Source organism: Ursus americanus, chromosome 9 (assembly GCF_024610735.1).
Source record: "Ursus americanus isolate L20-20 chromosome 9, mUrsAme1.1.p, whole genome shotgun sequence".
Taxonomy (NCBI): domain Eukaryota; kingdom Metazoa; phylum Chordata; class Mammalia; order Carnivora; family Ursidae; genus Ursus; species Ursus americanus.
Genome location: NC_142135.1, coordinates 72,725,423 through 72,747,500, shown reverse-complemented (window position 1 = coordinate 72,747,500; position 22,078 = coordinate 72,725,423).

Sequence of the window (22,078 nt, the reverse complement as noted above, 5' to 3'; positions counted from 1 at the left end):
ACTCAGTGCTCACCATGATAACTGTAGTTTGAACACCAGACTAAGCACCAAACCAGATTTTGTTTAATTCCACTTTTAAAGTGAACTCGGTGGCATTTTATTTTCCTGACAGTATTTATCTCATATTTAGGATTTCTTTTTGTACTTACTCTCTTAGTTTGTTTTTCATACTTGTCTGTTTTTTCTCTAGATTCTATTTTTTTTTCTTTTGCCTCTTGCCTCAGCCTTTCCATTTATTTTTTCCACCTTCAGTTTTCGCATTCAGTCTGTCTACATGGTTTCCTTCTTGGTTAGCATGAAATTTTGGAAACGATCTTTTCTTTTCCTAAAACTAGTCAAAAATTCAGCAAACTTAAAAGAAGACTGAGAGGTGGCATAAATACATTTGCAAGTATACAATATAAAATATAATATTGAATATTCAGACATATTTATTGGGCACTACAATCTACTATTTTAAGTATTTGGAATACCTCAGTGAATAAAACAAAGTAAGTTCCATGTCCTCCTTTATCTTATATTTTAGTGGGAAGAGACGGACAATCAATAAGAAATATGATAAATTAGAATTTTTAAGCTTACAGTAAAAGATGATACAAATTATAGAAAAAATTAAAGTAGGGGAAAATATGAGGTAAAAGTTGGAATAAAAAATGAGGTGGTCAAGTCATGCTTCACTGAAAAAATGAAATTTAAGGGAAGGTTTGGAGGTATTTTCAGGCAGTGGTGTGGTTCAATAAGAGACAGAGGCCACATATCAATAGTACATCAAGAGCGTTCAAAGAACATCATGACCGGGATGGCTAGAGTACAGAGATCTGGGGTTGGAGACCCAGGATAGAAGGTCAGAGAAGGAATGGGGACCTGATAGTGTAGAGCTTTATAGACCACTTGAAAGACTTTTATATTTATCTGAGTCAGATGGGAGCCATTCCCAAATTTTAGGCAGAGAAGTAACATGATCTGACATATTTTAAAAGGACCACTCTGTCAACTATATTGAGAATAGATTTTAAGATATAAGAGAACAAGAGTAAAACCAGGTAAGACTTTTGTAGTCATTTAGGCAAGAGATGGTGGTGCAGACCCCATGGTTGCAAGACAGGTGGTGATAAATGATTGGATTCTGGGTTTATTTTGAGAGTAGACTCAATGAAACTGGTGAATTGATTACCTGTGGGGTGTGAGAGAAAGAGGGGAGTCAATGATAATGCTGAGATTCATTTACACAATTGGACACACACCTGAGATGGAGAACATTTGGAATTAATTGTGAGATTTCTCTCAGGCATACAAGTGAAGATACTGAGTGTTAATCTACTTCCACAGACAATATTTCAGGGGAGAAGTCCAGGCTGAAAATTTAAATTTGGAAATTTTCAGCATATAGCTATTATATAAAGCCAGAGAGAGACTAGATGGAGTCACCAAGAGAGTAAGTGTAGATGAAAAGAAGATACCCAAAAACCAAACCTATAAACCTCTACCATTAAGAGGTTGGAGAGAGGGTGGCTCAGTCAGTTAAGTGACTGTCTTCAGCTCAGGTCATGATCCCAAGGTCCTAGGATCGAGTCCCTCATTGGGCTCCCTGCTCAGCAGGGAGCCTACTTCTCACTCTGCCTGCTCTGCCTACTGCTCCCCCTGCTTGTGCATGTTCTCTCTCTCTCTCTCTCTCTCTCTGACAAATAAATAAATAAAATCTTTAAAAAAATGTTGGAGAGAAAGGGAAGAGTCTACAAAGAAAACTGAAGAAGAACAACCAGTAAGATCATTTTCTTTATGCTTCTACATTTAATATTTGCAAACGGGATTTAAGCCATCTGTAAAAAACCATCTTGCTTCAGGTTTCATGTTGGACCAGAGCCCCTCTTATAGAGCCATGCAGTTTTGATGACACCACACGGGACTCCTAGCACTGTGTTCCATGGGATCCCTAAAACACACCCTTCACCACAGTACCCTGTGGGAACAGTCATGGAGGCTACGACATGGACAGCTGAGAGATGGGCTGTTCATCAGAGGTGAGAATCAAGCCCATTCATATTAGCTCCATGGACTGCAACTTGTTTAACTCTTTGAGCCACAATTTCTTCATTTGTAAAATGGAGATGATAATCCTACCACATGGTGTTGATGAAAGGATTAAACTAATCCATGAATCAGTGAATTAATCTATGCCAAGTCACATTCAAAAGAGTAATCATTCAGTTAATCGACATGTCCTTCTCTGGGCACTGTGGGAGATGCTGAGCCATTGGTGTGACCTGGAGCAATCTGTCCCCTCCTTCATGGCGCATACATCCTCTTCAGAGAGACAAATGATAAGCAGAAAACTGAAAGTGTGATCAAGGAAACAAACAAGGGGTTAAGCTGGAATAAAGAGAAGGGGAAGCAGCCTTCATGGAGAGGTCTGAAAGGGCTTTGAAGTGATATTTAAGTCGCAATATAAAGGCTGAGGAGGTTCGGATGTGGGGAGCTGGGGGCAAGGCAGGAGGGTAAGTTGTGACAAGTTGTCTACTCTGAGTCTGGCTTTCTAAATTGACTGACAGTTAGGGGATTTTCCCTAAATGTCACAGTCTGCAGACTCTGTGTTTTGTCTCCTCTCCCTTGAGGCTTCTCCGAGCATTGTGTTTCCATGCCTCACACTCGTCTTGGGACTCTTTCTCTCCTGCTGCCCCCTACCTTTTCCTCTCTGTTCTGGACTCTGAACAAGGCAAACTAGGACACTATGCATAACTCACAAGTGCTGTTTTTTTGTTTTTAAAGATTTTACTCTTAGCATGGCTTCCTGATTTAGTTTGGATGAGAGGGGATTTGGAGGATGGAGGAATTATTGAAAGAATAACAGCCAAGGAGGCCATGACCTGGGCTTGATGGGTCGTGCCCTATGCCAGATACATTTACATATTCCTTTTTGTTTAATTTTCATAGCAATCCCATGAAGTGATATTAATAATACTTCCTCAACATGAGGAAATTTTAGGATGGAATAATTAAGTTACTTGTCCTAAATCACACAACTATTATGTAGCACAAGGACTCAAACCCATGGTGATCTAATGTTGTCCTACTGCTCATGTCATTGTGATCTCTTTGTTTGCACTTGGATATTCGTGTGGCAAGTGAAGGGTTTGTGAGCCATAGGGAAATGCAAGGGGTCTTAAATTCATTAACTCCTCTATCTACTGATCACTTATGGGTTGTTGACGGGAAAATTATAATATTAAGTGTTCTATGTTCCAGACATTATTATAATTATCTTGTTTAATTTCATTTAATCTTTGGTGTAGGATATATTATTTTTTTAAAAGATTTATTTTTTTGAGAGAGGGAGAGACAGAGATAGCAACCAAGAAAGCGAGAGAGAGCATGAGCAGGAAGGAAAGGGAGAAGCAGGTTCCCGCTGAGCAGGGAGCCCAACCTGGGGCTTGACCCCAGGACCCTGGGATCATGACCTGAGCCAAAGGCAGATGCTTAGCTGACTGAGCCACCCAGGCACCCCAATGTAGGATATATTACCTCTATTTTACAGGTTAAGAAACTAACACTCAGGTTTCCCATGTTAACAGTGCTTGCTACGGTGGTTGGATTTGAATCCTGGCAGTTTGAAGATATACACATGGAGGCTATAGGGTTTTCATGCTTATATAGAAAATGTTCCACTGTCAAATATCAAAGTAAAGATGGTATTGGGTCTTCACTGAGTCTACCATATCTCCCATACTGGTTCTTTTAAAGGGAATGCCTACATTTATACATGTGCATGTGTGTATAAGTTACAGATATTGTTTGGTGACTACAATCAAAATTGTTTTTTGGTTTTTTTCTGAGCTGATAAGTTTCTTTCTCAATGTTCAAGATTAATCGGTTAGCCTGCATCATTTGAATTGCCTTTATTTATTTATTTATTTTTAAGTTTTTATTTTAATTTTAATTAGTTAACATACAGTGTTATATTGGTGTCAGGTGTACAATATACTGATTCAACAATTCCATACATCAACAGGTGCTCATCACAAGGGCACTCCTTAATCCCCATCACCTATATCACCCATCCTCCACCCCCTCCCCTCTTCAAAGAAGATATCCAGATGGCCAACAAACATATGAAAAGATGTTCATCACCACTTACCATCAGGGAATGCAAATCAGAACCACAGCGAAACATCACCTTACACCTGTCAGAATGGCTAAAATCAACAACACAAGAAACAACAGGTGTTGGTGAGGATGTGGAGAAATAGGAACACTGGTGCACTGTTGGTGGGAATGCAAACTGGTGCAGCCACAGTGGAAAAAGTACAGAGGTTCCTCAAAAAGTTAAAAATAGAACTACTCTCCCATCCAGCAATCTCACTACTGGGTATTTACCCAAGGAATACAAAAACACTAATTCAAAGGGATACATGTACCGTATGTTTAAAGCATTATTTACAATAGCCAAATTATAGAAACAGTCCAAGTGTCTGTTGATTGATGAATGGATAAAGAAGTAGTGTATATGTGTGTATACACACACACACACACACACACACACACATATGTATATAAGTCAGCCATAAAAAGAATAAAATCTTGCTATTTGCAATAACATGGGTGGATCTAGAAGGTATAAGCAAAATAAGTCAGAGAACGACAAATACCATGTGATTTTACTCGTATGTAGAATTTAAGAAACAAAACAAATGAGCAAAATGAATTGCTTATTTACTTTAAGTAAAAACCTATGATCTTTTTAAGTAACTTATTTCTGAAGGTAGGTTTATTTGGGGGGGAAGCTGTTCATTGTTTCCTTGCAGGTAATAATGATAGGTGATGGGGAAGGTCATGGAGCTAGCTTCAATGTGGACGTGGTAACAGTTCAGGAGTCTGAAGATACTGCCATTGAATAGGTATTCGCACTTTGAAACTGGCTGGACACTTAGGCGCTTTTGAGCCTGTTTCTGAACTGAAGGCTAGAAATTCATTATCATGAAATTGTTAAGAATATGAGAAGAAGACTGTGTAGAACTAAGGATTGTTGGATAAAAGAGGTGTGGTATATATCTACAACAGAATACTATTCGGCCATAAAAAGAATGAAATCTTGCCATTTGCAAGAACATGGATGGAGTTAGAGGGTATAATGTTAAGCAAAAGAAGTCAGTGAGAGAAAGACAGATACCATATGATTTTACTCAAATGTGGAATTTGAGAAACAAAGCAAATGAACAAAGACAAAAGGGAGAGAGAGAGAGAAACCAAGAAACAGACTCTTAAGTATAGAGGACAAACTGATGGTTACCAGAGGGGAGGTTGGTGGGGAGATGGGTGAAAGTGATGGTGGGGATTAAGGAGGGCATTTGTTGTGATGAGCACCAGATGTTGTATAGAAGTGTTGAATCATTATATTGTACACCTGAAACTACTATTACGCTGCATGTTAACTAGCATTAAAATTTTTAAAAAGGGGGAAAAAAACTTGCCTTCAATGGCTATATGTACAGTTATTCATCTAATCATTCTTAAGGGGCCAGGTAGGTTTATTTATGCAAGGGTTCATATTTTTTAAAATTTATAATCTTGATTTTTTAGAGTGGTTTTAGATTCACAGCCAAACTGAGTGAAAAGTACAGAGTTCTCATTACTCCCTATTTCCTACATGCAAAATCTCCCCCAATATCAACAGCCCACACCATAGTAGGACATTTTGACAAATAAAGAACCTACGGTGACATAGAAATGCCCAAAGCCCACAGTTTACATTACAGGTCACTCTTGGTGTTGTACATTCTGTAGGTTTGGACAAGTATATAATGACCTGTATTCGCCATGGTAGCATCATATAGAATAGTTTCACTGTCCTAAAAATCCTCTGTGCTCTGCCTGTTCATTCTTCCCCCTTCCTCCCCTTGGCCCAACTCCTGGCAGCCAGTGCTCTTTTAACCATCTCTGCAGTTTTTCCTTTGCCAGAATGTGACATAATTGGAATCATATGGTATATAGCTGTTTCAGATTGGCTTTTCATTTAGTAATATGCATTTAAGTTTCTTCCATGTCGTTTCATGGCTTGATAGCTCATTTCTTTTAAGCACTGAATAATATTCCATTGTCTAGATATACCACAGTGAATTATCCATTCATCTACTGAAGGACATCTCAGTTGCTTCCAAGCTTTGGCAATTACAAATAAAGCTGCTATAAACATCTATGTGCAAGTTTTTGTGTAGACATAGATTTTCAGTTCATTTGGGTAAAAACCAAGAGTGCAAATGCTGGAACATATGGTAAGAGTAGGTTTAGTTTTGTAAGAAACTTCCAAACTGTCTTCCAAAGTGACTGTACCATTTTGCATGCCCTCCAGCAATGAATGAGGGATTCTGTTGCTCCACATCCTCACCAGCATCCGATGTTAAGCAGCTTTTGGGATTTTAGCCATTCTGATAGGTGTGTAGTGGTATCTCATTGTTGTTTCAATTTGCATTTCCCTGATGACATAGGATGTACAGCATATTTTCACATGCTTATTTGCCATCTGTATATATTCTTTTGTGAAGTGTCTGTTAAGGTCTTTGGCCCATTTTTAATCGAGTTGTTTATTTCTTATTGCTGAGTTTTAAGAGTTCTTTGTATATTTGGGTAACAGTCCTTTATTAGATATCTCTTCTACAAATCTTTTCTCCCAGTCTGTGGCTTTTCTTCTCATTCTCTTGACATCGTCTTTCACAGAGAAAACTTTTAAACTTTAATGAAGTCCATTTTATCAATGATTTCTTTAAGGGATATTACCTTTCTTATTGTGTCTAAAAAGTCATTGCCATATCCAAGGTCATTTATAGTTTCTTCTATGCTATCTTCTAGGAGTTTTATAGTTTTGCATTTTACATCTAGGTTTATGATTTATTTTGAGTTCATTTTTGTGAAGAGGGTAAGGTGTATATCTAGATTTTTAAATTTATTTTATTTTATTTTTTGCATGTAAATTCATTTGGTCTGGCACCTTGTCAAAGAAAAGACTTCCTTTGTTGCTTTTGCTCTTTTGTCCAAGATCAGTTGACTATATATTGGTCTCTTTCTGGGCTTTCTCTTCTGTTCCATTATCTACTTCTCTATTCTTTCACCAGTACCATACTGTCTTGATTACTGTAGCTTTACAGAGAGTCTTCAAGTCAGATTGTGTAAATCCCATAACTTTGCTCTTCTCCTTTAATATTGTGTTGGCTATTCTGGGTCTTTTGCCTCCCCAGATTAACTTTAGACTCAATTTGTGAATATCCACAGAATATCTTGCTGGGATTATGATTAGAACTGTGTTGAGCCTGTAGATCAGGACAGGAAGAACTAATAACTTGAAAACATTGAGTCTTCCTATTTGTGAGCACGAAATAACTCTCCTTGATTTAGTTCATCTTTCGTAGTTTTCCTCACACAGATCTTATATATATATTTTGTTAGATTTTTATCTAAGTATTTCATTTTGGGGGATACCAATATAAATGCTAAAATGTTTTTAATTGCAAATTCTACTTGTTTATTGCTGGCATATAGGAAAGTGGTTGACTTTTGTGTGTTAACTTTGTATCCTACAGCCTTATTATAATCACTTGTTAGTTCCAGAGTTGTTTTGTTGATTCTTTTAGATTTTCTACATAGGCTATTATGTCATCCGTGAACAAAGACAGTTTTATTTCTTCCTGCCCGTTATTTCTTCTTCTTATCTATTTGCATTAGCTAGGACTTCCATATGATGTTGAAAAGTAGTGGAGAGAGGTGAAATCCTTGCCTTGTACCTGATCTTAGCGGGAAAGCTTCAAGTTTCTCACCACTTTATATGATGTTAGTTGTAGAGTTTTTGTTGATATTCTTTATCAAGTTGAGACAGTTCCCTTTTATTGCTAGTTTGCTCAAAATTTTTATCATGACTGGGTGTTTGGATTTGTTATATGCCTTTTAAAAAATCTACTGATATGATCATGTAGTTTTTCTTCTTTAGCTTGTGATGGATTAAATTCATTTATTTTCAATTAATCCCAGACTTGAATACCTGAGATGAATCCCACTTGATCATTACATATGACCAAATATGTTATTGCTATTACTATTTTGAATAAATTGTAATCTGTTAGATGACCTATGAAAAAGAAAAATTAAAGCTTTTATTTACTTTTACTTATTCCTTTTCTGATGCCTTTCCTTTCTTCATGTAGGTCTGAATTTCTTACTTATAAATTAATATTTATAATTTTCCTTGGTATTTCTTAATATATTATATTTGCTGTATAGTTTCCAAAACTTCTTTTAACATTTCTTGCAAGGTGGGTCTACTGGCATCAAGTTTTTTCAATATTTATTTTCTCAGAAAGTATTTCTTCTTCACTTTTAAAGGATAATCTTTCAGGGTTTACAATTCTAGGTTGGTGGATTTTTCTCTCACTACTTTAAATATTTTGTTCCACCCTTTTCTTGCCTGAATGGTTTCTGGGGAAAAGTTAGGTGTAATACTTCTTTTGCTCTTCTGTAGGTAAGATGTGTTTTCCACTGATTTCTTTCAGGACTTTTTCTTTATATTTGATTTTCTGAAGTTTGAATATGGTATGCCTGCATGCAGCTTGTTTGTTTTGCCATTTATCCTGCTTGGTGTTCTCTGAGTTCTCTGAGCTTCTTGGACCCATGGTTTGGTATCTAGCATTAATTTGGAAACAAATCTCAGTCATTATTGCTTTGCTTCAAATATTTATTTTGATCTTTTCTCCCTTTCTTCTCCTTCTCATATTCACACTAGAGGTATATTTCATCTTTTTTAGTTGTCAAACAAATCTTGGATTTTCTGTTTTTTGGGTTGTTTTTGTTTTTATTTTTTAGAGAGGGAGAGAGACAGAATGGGAGTAGTGGAGGGGACAGAGGAAGAGGGAGAATCTTAAGCAGGCTCCAAGCCCAGGGCGAGCCTGACTTGGGACTTGATCTCAGGATCCCAAGATCCTGACCACAGCCAAAATCAAGAGTCAGACGCTTAACCAACTGAGCCACCCAGACACCCCTTGGATTTTCTGTATTATATTTTCCAGTCCCTTTTCTGTTTTTGAAAGTTTCTATTGATATATCTTTAAGCCTAGTGATTCTTTCCTCAGCTGAGTCTAGTTTACTAATAAGACCATCGAAGGCATTCTTCATTTTTATACACTGTTTTGGATCACCAGTATTTGTTTTTTATTATTTCATAGAATTTTCATTTCTACTTATGCATCTGTTCTTGCTTATTGTCTACTTCCATATTAAAGCCCTTGGCATTGTGATCATAGGTTTAAAAAATTTTTCAGTCTGATAATTTCAACATTCCTGCCATGACTGACTTTGGTTCTGATGCTTTTGAAGTTCTTCAAACTGTTTTTGCCTTTTAGTGTGCTTTGTAATTTTTTGTTGAAAAGTAAACATGATTTACTCCTATAAATAGGCCTTTAGTAATGTGGATGAGGATTTTTCTCAGCTCTTCACTGTGAAAACCTGGTAGAGCTCTTAGAGTTACCTCTAAGTTACCTCTAACTCACAAAGGTGTTGGCTTCCCTTTACATGACTGGAACCTGGGACTTCCAGGCTTGTCCACACTGAGCGTCCAGCAATTTAACCATTACAGTTCAGGTTTGCCTCCCCTGGCACTGGTTCTCACACAGATTTCTGTTCATAAGTTTCTGTTTTGGTAAATTGTGATTCTCTGTGTCTGCCTTTCTTTCTAATTTCTGGGGCAGCAGATTGCCATATGAACTCTCTTCTCTAATGGATCTAATAAATGTTTATTTTTCAGTTTGTTTAGCTTTTTGCTTATTGCTAAATGGAATGACACTTCTAAGCTCCTTATGCCCTGGATCAGAAATCTGAAGTAATTTATACATTTTGAGAAGGGTCCTTTGTAAGTAAACTTTCTCATATAACAATAAATATTACTGTTAATAGCTGTAAACCAAAAACCTATCACAGAATTCTTATTAATTTCTGATTAAATTATAGCTCATCAAAATCTTTATATTCTAAAGAGTAAATGACAGATCATTAATGGAAACAGATTATAGTCACGCTGAATTAGTTCTTTGAATGGAGCTGAGCAGACTTTAATAGGTCAGTTAGTAGTTAATAATGGATAGCTAATTTGTTTAGGTATATTAACAAAGTTTATTTTCATTTATCTTTTGCTCACTGAATGGACCAGAAGAAGGAGGACTCACTTGATCTTAAGAATAATCAAGCTCTCTGTGCTTTGAAAATGGAATCACATCAGAGTTTTCAGTATGTTGTCAAGATTCACTGTCTTTCAACTCTCTTTTCTTAACAGTTTGTTAATCAGTTAAACCAACAGCCTTTAAGTTGGGAATTATAATCAGAAGAGGATTAAAGTCTTGGACTGTGTTTTGGTGGGGAGAGAAAGCCATGGAAAAGACTTGGAATTTCTTGATAACTGCACAAGTGTTTTGTACATGATCGAGTTGAACTAGGGGCCAATTGCACCACATTTCCTTGCATGGTTTTAAAATACTCACTTAGGCAGAACTGTGCTTGGATACCAAGGCAACAAGTTGTATAAAAGTTAATAAGATCAATAGTATTTTTTTCATAAGCACAGAGGATTTCTAAGCGAAATGGTAGGGTTTTTCCCCTATTGAGCATTTTTGGAAGTTACTTTTAGGGATAATTCATGTCCTTTAACAAAGAGTTCTTAAAGAAAAGAGTTAAAATAACTTGACAACAAGATACAACTATCCAGAAAAGTTTAAGTGTCTAGGAATGCTCAAGTTTCAAATCCTTTCAGCAATGAAAGCAATACAAGTATGGTAGTGATCTGGGTAAGTTGTTGCCATAGGTACAAATGTAACCTGCAAATATAGCTTTGTTTAGACTTTCTAGTGTTCAGTCCTTGGTCCTTGTCTCCTAAGACTTGCTCCCATGCTTTCTCCTTTCCTTTTTTCTCTTATTTGTTGAAAATTTTAAAGGAAAAGATTCATTTGGAATCCACCTGAGCTTAAAATCAAGGAGCACTCCCCAGGCTTATGGAAACAAACATCACGGATATGGGTTGAACATAGAACAGATATGATGTCATCCACTTGATCTTTTATGGACACTTGAATCTCAAAGACATGGCCCTACAAATCTCAGAAAATGGAGCACAGACCAAGGGATGCAGCCTTTGCTTATTAATTTAATATCATGTGTGAATGTTTGAGAACACTCCTGACTCTTGGAGAAATCGTAATTAATTTACAGATATTGTCACGCTGTTGAGAAATAGTGTCTGTTAATACTTAACTGGCACTTCTAGTTTCTTCTCCTTTCTCTACCAAACATGTATTTTTGTATCACTGTTTTGCCTTAAATTTCTTTTGACCCACAGCTGTCTTCATGGCTCCAAATAACTACTTTATTTTATTTAAATTTAATTAGCCAACATATAGTACATCATTAGTTTTTGATGTAACGTTCAATGATTCATTAGTTGCATAACACCCAGTGCTCATCACATCATGTGCCCTCCTTAATGCCCATCACCCAGTTACCCCATTCCCCCACGCACCTCCATTTCTGCAACCCTCAGTTCAAATAACTATTTTAAATTAAATTATACTTTTAACTCAAATAGCACCTGGAAAAATCATTTGTAGAAGAACACTCCCTTAGTGACCAGGGGTCTGAGCCTTTGGACATCTTAGATTTTAATGATGAGATGTCTTATTTCAATTCTATTCACATATAATTACTGGAGAGAGAGTGAGACACTTTCTAAACTCAATTTTTTAGAAACAGAGTTTTTGCCCGTAGTGAGAAATAGGAGTGATGGAAAGAATGAACTAATTACTGGATTTATAACTTTGTCCTATCCTTCTTGTATTGACCAGCAATTAGGGTTCTTCACAGATCATTGACTTTTGTTTCAAGTAAACAAAGTCCTGTCAGTTCTGGACATCAAGGACCAAAATTTATTTTACATTACCAAGTAATAACTGGCCAGAATTATCTGCATTGTGAGGTTTATTAAATACTCTTTATGGAGCAGTGCTTGGGCTTAGAAGTTAAGCGATTGAATGTACAAATATACTCTTTGGGTAGACAGATAAATAGCTATTGCTAATACTTAGGATAGTTTACAAGATTCTCAGGTTTCAAAGGTTTTCAACAACTAGACTGTATAAAAATCACTTGGGGTACTTGTTCAAATACAGATTACTGGACCCTGCATCCTGGAATCTGCATATTTTTAAGCAAATGCAATTCTTAAATACACTTGTTCTTGGAACTTGGGCCTTTTGAGGTCAACTTTAAATTAATATATGTTCTGTCTTCTTGTTCCTATACTACCTGGCAGTTCTGAAGCAGAAATAATCAAAATTCTCCACTGTTTAAATCTGAGACTTGTTTTTGTAAATAACTTTTCTCAGAATATAAGAATAATTATAATATAGCCCCTGCTTTTAAAATTTTTATTAAGTAGGGGGAGGGAAAATGGCAGAAGGGTAGGGGACCCTCGTTTCATCTGGTCCCTTGAATTCAACTAGATATCTATCTAATCATTCTGAACACCTGTGAGTTCAACCTGAGACCTAAGAAAGGGATTGCCGCGATTCTACAAATAGAAAATCGACCACTTTTTGCAAGGTAAGAGGTGTGGAGAAGTGAATTTGAAGGGACATATCAGAAGATAAACTATGGGGGGTGGGGGGAAGACTCTGGAAGCCAGCACCAGGAAGTGATATAGCAGCAGATCACAAAATTGGAACTTTTAGAAGTCTGCTCCTGTGAGGGAAGTACCTGCTTGAAAAGTGCTCAGGTGGTGAAGTGGGGCAAAATTCTAGCTGGGACAGAGTGGTCTCACAATCCCTAGGGTCACAGAAAGAGTGGGGGTGCCTGAGTGCAGCAGGTTCCAAAGCATTGGAGCAGAGAAGTCGGCTACAATTAGCAAGCCCCGGAGTGGCCTCTCAGCTAGGTGTTGCCATAAACAGTGAACCCCTGCATGACCCACAACCACTCTCCAAGCAGGGGCCCAGGAAGCAGCAAAAGTGCTGCGGGACCCTGCTTCTTCCCCAGGGAGGAGAGTGGAAGGGTGTGCCCATGATTGGCCAACTGCTACTGGAGCAGGAGCCAAGAAAGGAGCAGGGCCACAGTGAGACTCCCCTCCGTCCCCTGGGAGCATTGGTGCGGGTGTGGACTGCAGGAGTCTGTGGAGTTTGGCACACACCAAAGGGATTGGTTCTTTTTCCATGGGGGTGAACTGAAAAATGGGGGCCACGATGATTCAGCTCCAGGGCTGGAGACTGGGGCACCGCCATTTTTATTTATTTGCTTTTTTCATCCTCTAAAGTGAAAAAGGCTTCAGGGAACAAGAGCCACATGCAGCAACCTGAAGCAGCTTATTCTGAGCCCCGCCCCCTGGCAAAGGGCAGTGCAAATCTGCCCAGGCAAAGACACCAGAGAATCAATGCAACAGGCCCCTCCCCCAGAAGACCAGCAGGATCCTCAGGCAAATTACAAATTTATGAATCACACAGAACTGTAAAACTACTGCACTAAGGGAATATAGTATATAGAATTCAAGGGTTTTTTTTCTCACAAGATTTTAGTCTTTCAGTTTAAAATTTTCCTTTTCTTTTTTCTTCTCTTTCCATTTCAAATAGTTTATTTTATCAACTCCTTGTTTTTAAGACTTTTTAAAATTTTCATTTTTACATTTATATTTTATAGATATAGTCTTCGTTTTTGGCTTCCTTTCACTGTATTCAATTTTATTTTTGTATATATATATGTTTTTCTTTACAATTTTGGGATTTAGTGTCTTCTAACAAACAGACCAAAATACACCATAACCAAGGGGATCACCCTGCTTTGTCCACATGTGAGATTATATTCTGTCTTTTCCCCCTTTGTTTTGTTTGTTTGTTTGTTCATTTGTTTCTTTTCTTTTCTTTTTTGCTTTTTGACTTCTTTGGATTTGTCTAGTGTGTATTTAACTTGGATTGTGGTTGATATTTTTTATTTTGTTCTCTCATTCATCTATTCTTCTCTGGACAAAAAATTAGTAGAACAGATGAATGAAACTAGAAGCTGGTTCTTTGAAAGAGTTAATAAGATTTAAAAAAAAAAAAAAACCCTAGCCAGACTTATCAAAAAGAAAAGAGAAACAGGACCCAAATTAATAAAATCATGAATGAAAGAGGAGAGATCATAACGAACACCAAGGAAATACAAACAATTTTAAGAACATATGAACAACTATATGCTAATAAATTGGGCAATCTGGAAGAAATGGATGCATTCCTGGAAACTTATAACTGAAACAGGGAGAAATAGAAAACCTGAAGAGATGAATAACCAGGAACAAAATTGAAGCAGTAATCAAAAACCTCTCAAAAAACAAGAGTCCAGGGCCAGATGGCTTCCCAGGGGAATTCTACCAAACATTTAAAGAAGAAATAATACCTGGATTTAGGTATAGAATACCTAGGTATAGAATACCTAGGTATAGAATACTGAAGCTGTTTCAAAAAATAGAAATGGAAGGAAAACTTCCAAACTCATTCTATGAGGCCAAAATTACCTTGACCCCAAAACCAGACAAAGACCCCCATCAAAAAGGAGAATTACAGAAAATATCCCTGATGACCATGGGTGCCAAAATACTCACCAAAATACTAGTCAATAGGATCTAACAGAACATTAAAAAGATAACTCATTGTGACCAAGTGGGATTTATTCCTGGGCGGCAAGGTGGTTCAACATCTGCAAATCAATCAACATGATACATCACATTAATAAAAGACAAGACAACAACCATATGATCCTCTCAATTGATGCAGAAAAAGCATTTGACAAAATACAGCATCCTTTCTTGGTTAAAACTCTCCACAGTGTAGGGATAAAGGGAACATACCTCAATATCATAAAAGTCATCTGTGAAAAGTCCACAGCAAATATCTTCTCAGGTCAGATACACAACAGGGATGCCCACTCTCACCACTGTTGTTCAACATAGTACTAGAAGTCCTAGCTTCAGCCATCAGAAAATAAAGAGAAGTAAAAGGTATTCAAATTGGCAAAGAAGTAGTTAAACTCTCACTCTTTGCAGATGACATATACTTTATATGGAAAACCCAAAAAACTCCACCCCAAAATTGCTAGAACTCATACAGGAATTCAGCAATATGGCAGGATACAAAATCAATGCACAGAAATCACTTGCATTTCTATACACTAAGAATGATACAGAAAAAAGAGAAATTAAGGAATCAATCCCACTTATAATTGCACCAAAACCCATTAGAAATAAACCTAGGAATAAACCTAACTAAAGAGGTAAATTATGTGTACTTTAAAAACTACAGAACACATATGATAGAAATTGAGAAAGACACACACACAAAAAATGGAAAAACATTCCATGTTCATGAATTGGAAGAACAAATGCTGTTAAAATGTCTATGCTACCCAGAGCAATCTACACTTTCAATGCAATCCCTATCAAAATACCATTGGCATTTTTTACATAGCTGGAACAAATAATCCTAAAATTTGTATATAACCAGAAAAGACCCTGAATAGCCAAAGGAATGTTGAAAAAGGAAATCAAAGCTGCTGGCATCGCAATGCCAGACCTCAAGCTACATTACAAAGCTGTAATCATCAAGACAGTATGGTACTGGCACAAAAACAGACACATAGATCAATGGAACAGAATAGAGAACCCAGAAATGGATCCTCAACTCTATGGTCAACTAATCTTTGACAAAGCAGGAAAAAACATCCAATGGAAAAATGGACAGTCTCTTCGATAAATGGTGTTGGGAAAATTGGGCAGCTACATGTAGAAGAATGAAACTGGACCATTTTCTTACACCAGACAGAAAATAAATTCAAAATGGATGGAAGACCTAAATGTGACCAGGAGTCCATCCAAATCCTACAGGAGAACACAAGCAGAAACCTCTGTGACCTCAGCCGCAGCAGCTTCTTGGTAGACATGTTTCCAAAGGCAAGGGAAACAAAAGCAAAAATGAACTATAGTGACTTCATCAGGATAAAAAAGCTTTTGCACCACAAAGGAAATAATCAAAAAATTAAAAGGCAACCTACGGAATGGGAGAAGATATTCACAAATGACATATCAGATAAAGGGCTAGTATCCAAAATCTATAAGGAATTTATCAAACTCAACACCCCCCTGCAAAAAATAAATCCAGTCAAGAAATGGGCAGAAGACACAAGCAGACATTTCTCCAAAGCAGACATACAATTGGCCAACAGACACATGAAAAAATGCTCCACATCACTTGCCATCAGGGAAATACAAATTAAAACCACAATGTGATATTACCTCACACGAGTCAGAGTAGCTAAAATTAACAAGTCAAGAAACAAATTTTGGCAAGGATGTGGAGAAAGGGGAACCCCCTTACACTGCTGGTGGAAATGCAAACTGGTACAGCCACTCTGGAAAACAGTTCCTCAAAATGTTAAAAATAGAGCTACCCTATGACCCAGCAATTGCACTACTAGGTATCTACCCCAAAGATACGATGTAGTGATCCAAAGGGGCACCCGCACCCCAATGCTTATAGCAGCAATGTCCACAATAGCCAAACTGTGGAAAGAGCCCAGATGTCCATTGACAGATGAATGAATAAAGAAGATGTGGTGTGTGTGTGTGTGTATGTGTGTGTGTGTGTGTGTGTGTGTATAATGCAACCATCAAAAATTGAAATCTTGCCATTTGCAATGACATGGATGGAACTAGAAAGTATTATGCTGAGTGAAATAAGTCAATCAGAGAAAGACAACTATCATATGGTTTCACTCATATGTGGAATATAAGAAAGAGTGCAGAAGATCATAGGGGAGGGAATGGAAAATGGAATGGAAAGAAATCAGAGAGGGAGACAAACCATGAGAGACTCTTAACTATCAGAAAGAAACTGAGGGTTGCTGGAGGGTAGGGGGATGGGGTAACTGGATGATGGGCATTAGGGAGGGCACGTGAGTGACGAGCCCTAGGTGTTTTATGCAACTGATGAGTCACTGGACTCTACCTCTGAAACTAATGATGTTCTATGTGGGCTAATTGAATTTCAGTAAAAAAAAAAATCTTTATGAAGTATATACACATTTTTTATTATTAATTTACTTAAAACTTCCACTGATCTATTAATATATTATTTTTGCCAATTGGCAATTAATGAAACCATGAAGAAATTATTATATTGTTTTTCTTTTTTTAAAGATTTTTATTTATTTATTTATTTGACAGAGATAGAGACAGCCAGCAAGAGAGGGAACACAAGCAGGGGGAGTGGGAGAGGAAGAAGCAGGCTTCCAGCGGAGGAGCCTCATGTGGGGCTCGATCTCAGAACGCCAGGATCACGCCCTGAGCCGAAGGCAGACGCTTAACGACTGAGCCACCCAGGCACCCCTATATTGTTTTTCAAAGGATGAACTTAGAAACACTGATCAATCATTAAGTCTTAGGTTCCTGAAGTGCAGTAAAACTAGCTTCAAGAACCAGAACTGATTTAAGACAGTCAACTATCTAAATTCTAGTTTCATTTATCAATATCTTTTTAAAATTAATTTTTTAAATTGATGTATACTTGACACACAATGCTAAATTACTCTCAGGCATACAACATAGTGATTTTTTTTAAAGATTTTATTTATTTGACAGAGGGAGACACAGCGAGAGAGGGAACACAAGCAGGGGGAGTGGGAGAGGGAGAAGCAGGCTTCCCTCTGAGCAGGGAGCCTGATGTGGGGATCGATCATGACCTGAGTCGAAGGCAGACATTTAATGACTGAGCCACCCAGGGGCCCCTAATTTGCTAATTTTATACATTATGCTGTGCTCACCACAAGTGTAGCTATCATCTGTCACCACACAACACTATTACAATACCATTGACTGTGCTCCCTATGCAGTGCCTTTTGTCCTTGTGACCTATTCGTTCTATAACTAGAAGCCTGTACTCCCACTCCCCTTCACCTGTTTCATCCATTCCTGTACCCCTGATTGCTCTAGCAACCACCAGTTTGTTCTCTGTATTTATAAGCCTGCTTCTGTTGTTGGTCTGCTTGCTCATTTGTTTGTTTGATCAATGACTTTTTGATTAAGCAACAAGGTAGTGAGTTCATCTGGAATCTGAAACAATGGAAATGAGATTGATGAATCTTACATGATTAAGACAAATATAATATGCCTCCAGCTATTGTCAAAGGTTTCTTTTAATAAGGCATGAGATTTTCTTTTTGCTCTGAACCTCATTTCCCAGGGGGAAAAACATGTTTTGTCTGCACCTGAATATAGAGCAGGAAATTCCACATGGTTCCTTTCATTTGGCCCAGACCAGTAGTCTAATGTTTTCTAAAGAACGAAGATGATTATTCTGTAATAACTGAGTTCTCTCCTGGTGCTCAAAGAACTTCATAAGTGACCATGGAATGCACTTAAGTTCAGCAACCAAGATGGGGAAAGTCCTCCTCATGGAAATCTTAACAGCTCCTATTTAAGAACCTTCAAAATTTGTGGCTTTTATAATGTGGAGGCAGAGGTTGCTGGGATCATATTCACAAATTTAAGTCATATTAATTGGAATTAAGGGAATATTTGCCAACAGATTTATGAAAAAAATTATAGTGACAAAAAATATTGAGAGCAGTTTCTGTGTTCTTTTTCCCAGAAGGAAAGATCAACATACTTCAGATAGGAGCAAATCTGTTCAGTCCCCACCCCTTACTCCAGCCCTGTTTACGCAAGTTGGAAACTGGGTTTGTGTAAGTCTTTTGTTCTTTTTTCTCCAGGTTTATTGAGGTATAATTGAAAAACAAAATCACATATATCCAAAGTTTATAACATGATGATTTGATATACATATACATTTTATGTTTGCGTAAAAAATATCAGAACTTTCCATCTGCCCTGTTCATCTCCAGACCTGGGTTATTCAATACAGCAGCCAGTAGCCACATGTGGCTACTTACATTTAATTTAATTAATATTGAATTAAATTGAAAATTCAGTTTTTCATTGTACCAGCCACAGTTCAAGTGCTCAGTAGCCACCTAGCACAGAATATTGAACATTTCTATTATTGCAAAAAGTTCTAGCATAGCTCTGCTCTAGAGTCATAGCCAATCCTTTGGCTCAACAAATGGCTTGTATCTGAAAGAACATGAGAAAGTAAGAACCTGCTCAAAGTGTCTCACAAGATTCCATTGGTAACTATGCAGTAATTTGGCAAACAAGTTGATAAAATAGTGGTAGCATGAAATTGGCCTTTCTGGGAGCATTTATACCATGAAAAAAGTCTCAAATCAGGGTTTTATTTTTGTTTCTGTTTTATTTTGTTTTGTTTCTGAGAGCTAGTTTACTTGCAAGCTGCTGCCTGACAATGTTCGTGTCAAGCACTTACTAGAAAAAGAAGACCCAAGCAGTTGATAACCTTACTAGGGAGCTGTTTGGGTGATGTCATTAAGAAAGCCCACAAACTTCATACTGGTGGAATTTACATATCAGAGTAATATAGATCAATGGAAGAAGATAAGGAGTCACAGTGCCCAGAGAGATGGGGTTATAGATGTTCTGTTTTGTAAACTGTCTTAATAGTTCATATCCCACTTTTAAGTTACATATATCACTATGCTAAAATAATACTCTTGAAAGCATTATCCAATATCAATATAACACAAACCACATATGTATTTTAAAGTTTTCTAGTTCTTATGATAAACAGCTAAAAATAATTTAATAATATATTTTATTTAACTTAATACATCCAAATTATTATTTCAGCATATAATCATATTAAATAGTATTGAGCTATTTAACACTAATTTTTTTCACACAGACTGCAAGTTTTTGTATTTATGGTACATCTTAATTCAGACTAACCACATTTCAAGTGCTCATTAGCCACACATAACTAGTATTCAACAACATAGCTCTAAGAAAAATGATAAAAACAGTTTCATAACTGACCAGATAGGCTTCGTAGACCTTGGAGGGTGACTGGATACAAGGGACATACTTTTGGAATAGAAAGAAGCCAAAGGGAAGGACTTGGGAGGTGTTCTTCAATGGGAACCTCATTCCTTCCCATGACTTAAGCTCCACCTTTGCGCAGAATTCTCCCATCTTCAGGTCTGACTACACTTCTGCATCCTGCATGAGGAATAGTTTAGGTGTGCAACCAGAATCACAGTCTTTACCTGCAGAACTCCTCCTTACTACAATCCTGGCAAACATAAAGGCTGGAAACCTGAGGTGCCATGGATTCTTCCCTCCTGCCACATGCAAGAGCAGATCTTTCGAGTCTCCCACTCCCTGACTGCCAACCTGGAGGCTGTGGCAACTTGGAAGACAACAAATTTCCATTAGTAGCTTCCACAGCATTAGCTCCTAATCATTCCCTCAGATATTGGCTAATCAGATATTTATGAAGAAACTCTTGAGGTAAAACATGGCTCCTGTCTTCTGAGGGCTCAATCTTTTTGAAAAGAGACGACATGAACCCCTTTGCTAACACGATATTAAAACATGAAAAACAGTAGTTTTATAGTAAAAAATATCTCCACGTAGTTTTGATTTATGTTTTTTATGATAGATGAGGCTGAGCATCTTTTCATAAAGATCTATTTTCATTTTTGAAACTGTACAGTTACATTTCAGCCCATTTATCTATAACACTATTGACCCTTTCTCCTTTATATATTTAAGGGATATCAACTTTACCTTTACCTTCTGTCTTCCTTCCCCTACTCCATGGCACATTTTTTTGCACTCAGTCCAACTGCTCCTCTTTGGAAAGCCATTACTAACTGCGTTTCCACCTGGGACTAGACAAGGCAAGTCTCGTATGACTTACAGAACCTACCTGCCATATCTGTATAATTTCCCTTAACACATGATATTGTACTGTTCTTATGTGTCTCTCTCCTTCACCCCATCCCTGGCACCACACTCCGTCCTGGCATGCTGTAGACAATCTGCATATTTGGTGCATGGATCAGTGAGCAGAGGCCAGTTCCTTTGGAAAGCTTTGCCAGATATTCCCAGGCAGATCTTTTTTTTTTTAAATTAATGATTTTTTATTATATTATGTTAGTCACCATACAGTACATCCCCGATTTCCGATGTAAAGCTCGATGATTCATTAGTTGCGTATAACACCCAGTGCACCATGCAGTACATGCCCTCCTTACTACCCATCACCAGCCTATCCCATTCCCCCACCCCCCTCCCCTCTGAGGCCCTCAGTTTGTTTCTCATAGTCCATAGTCTCTCATGTTTCATTCCCCCTTCTGATTACCCCCCTTTCTTTATCCCTTTCTTCCCCTACCAATCATCCTAGTTCTTATGTTCCATAGATGAGAGAAATCATATGATAATTGTCTTTCTCTCCTTGACTTATTTCACTTAGCATTATCTCCTCCAGTGCCGTCCATGTTGCAGCAAATGTTGAGAATTCGTTCTTTCTGATAGCTGAGTAATATTCCATTGTATATATGGACCACAACTTCTTAATCCAGTCATCTGTTGAAGGGCATCTCGGCTCCTTCCACGATTTAGCTATTGTGGACATCGCTGCTATGAACATTGGGGTGCATATGGCCCTTCTCTTCACTACGTCTGTATCTTTGGGGTAAACACCCAGTAGTGCAATGGCTGGATCATAGGGTAGCTCAATTTTTAACTTTTTAAGGGACCTCCACACTGTTTTCCAAAGTGGCTGTACCAACTTGCATTCCCACCAACAATGTAGGAGGGATCCCCTTTCTCCACATCCTCTCCAGCAATTGTTGTTTCTTCTCCCAAGCAGATCTTACTCCACATTCCTCTGGGGCTCCCCTTTGATGCCTATAATATGTGGTATGTTCCTCCACTTGTATTTTCACCTATCAAATTCTTTCCAGCAATATACATTCTCTTTATGCTCTGAGTTCTGCACTCTGTGAGGACAGGGATCCTTCTTTTAATTGCACCCTCATCTTTGGTCTGCAGAGTCATTTCAAAGTTTCAACAAGAAACATGTTTAAGTCACTTCAGATATGCATAAAACAGGATCCGTGGAAAGGAATG